Below are 1891 nucleotides of genomic sequence, written 5' to 3'. Positions count from 1 at the left end.
AAACCAGACCATTTTTCAGCACGGGCAAAGGTGAGTGAAAGCGCCGGTAAACCAATGAATTAAACGAAACCACGTACAAGACACTGAGGCTAAACATGACAACCATGTAGAAACAAAGACAGGAAAACCCATAAGCATGGTTCGTAACTTTCGTAAGCGAAAAACCTGCGTGGCCAGAGCACTGAGCAGAGCATTGACGACATGGAACACACAGAACTACGACGCCTCGAACGGGCAGCTCACCTACGACTACGAACGTTGCACACGAAAAAAGCAACACAGGTTCCAGACTACCACATCCGCAGCAGAAGAGCCCTACAAAGGACACACACAAAAAAGACGGCGGATCGGTAGGCGCTGCCGAGCAGGCGAACAATCGGTGAGCATATCGGAGCAGAGAAACTATACGTTGGCTAGCCCTATACACTGGAGGGGGCTCGCCGATGGATTCCAGAGGGAGCAGGAGCCCCTCGCAGCAGCAGGACGACGGCGCTATGAGCCTCAGGCACGACGACCGAGCACTGTGAGAAGACCGGTCGCAGATTTTTTGGAGAGGGAAGAGGAGGCGATGAGTGAGGGGCGAGACGTAGGGACGACGAGTTTGGCGACCGCCGCAGCATGACTGCACGGCTGCGCCGACGTCAGCGCACAGCACCGCAGCCCGCAGGAGAGAACCTGCCCTTGCACGGCAGCACCGCGCGAGGATGGGCCGCGCCACGACCCAGCGGTGAGTGCTCTGCTCAACGGCCAAAAACCGCTTGGACAGGAGCTCGGACTCGGACACGGACACGAACACGGACACCGCGTGGAACAGGAGATCGGACACGGACACGGACACGGACTCTCTGAACGATGCAATCCCGTTTGCCTTGGTAATATATATTTCTTGCGCAATGCCGTTTGGTTCGGCAGTCTCTTTACAAATTTCGCGGTTCCATCTCTCGTGCTTAACAGCGGTCTCTAGCAGTCTCTCTATAATTTTACTAATTTTCTTTGTTACATCAAGATGTTGGAATACCAAAACGTCGTTGGAGGACGGCTGCAGCTGAAGGGTAAAGCGCTGGACGTGAAGGATGGTGGAGTAAAGAAAAAGAAGAAAAAGTACCAGAGTCGTCTCAGACTGAATCTGATAAGAATGGAGACGAAAGGAACCCACATTCTGACTATGACCATCTCACACCAGCAGAGCGCCGCTACATGGAACAGAAGCAGAAGATCGGCATGAAGAAGATGGGCAAGGTCGCAAACAAGTCGTACAAGGACCGCATGCAGGACTTCAACCAGTACCTGGCTAACCTTAGCGAGCACTATGACATCCCCAAAGTTGGTCCTGGCTAACCTGGATGTGTTACGCACAAACAATTGTATGCTGTGTGGGCCTATCTACTTTTCTGTTAGCATATTATGTATCGTTTTACATATATTGTAAAACGACTTGTTGCCACCAGTAGATAATATTTATTGTCAAAAGCTTGTTCCATGTATTCTGATCGCGTGTTTAAGCCTTTTTTTGTTGCCCCTTTTAGTTGCATTCATTTTATTCAAAATGTGATCCGCTTTTGATATTTCTAGGTAACTTATTTTCTTTCAATACAGTGGCAGAGCTTAACAACAGATTATGCCCAAAATTTTCCAAGTCAACATGGCCTTCAATTTAGGAAGTGGGAAATAAGGGTGGGATCATTTGATTCCATGTTTGGATAATTGAATTGAAGATAGAGATATATAAATAAAGACTACATCCATCTCATGCCCCCTCCTTTTGTCTCAACCCATTTTTATTTCCCTATCCAATCCCCATCCAAACGTTCACATACAGATTATCCACTAGGCTAGAGTACTTAAAAAGTAGAAAGTACAACTTCTGATGCAACAAGAAGTTGGCTGAATC

The 1891-nt window shown here is 48.3% G+C and overlaps 1 pseudogene; it reads left to right on the top strand.

Annotated features, from left to right (window-relative positions):
* The first annotated feature begins 1006 nt into the window (after positions 1-1006).
* On the top strand, positions 1007-1338 carry LOC103655668 (protein FAM32A-like; annotated as a pseudogene).
* The last annotated feature ends 553 nt before the right edge of the window (positions 1339-1891 follow it).

Source organism: Zea mays, chromosome 4, assembly GCF_902167145.1.
Source record: "Zea mays cultivar B73 chromosome 4, Zm-B73-REFERENCE-NAM-5.0, whole genome shotgun sequence".
Lineage (NCBI taxonomy): Eukaryota > Viridiplantae > Streptophyta > Magnoliopsida > Poales > Poaceae > Zea > Zea mays.
Note: the sequence above shows the minus strand (reverse complement) of the source record. Positions and strands in the feature narration are given on the sequence as shown.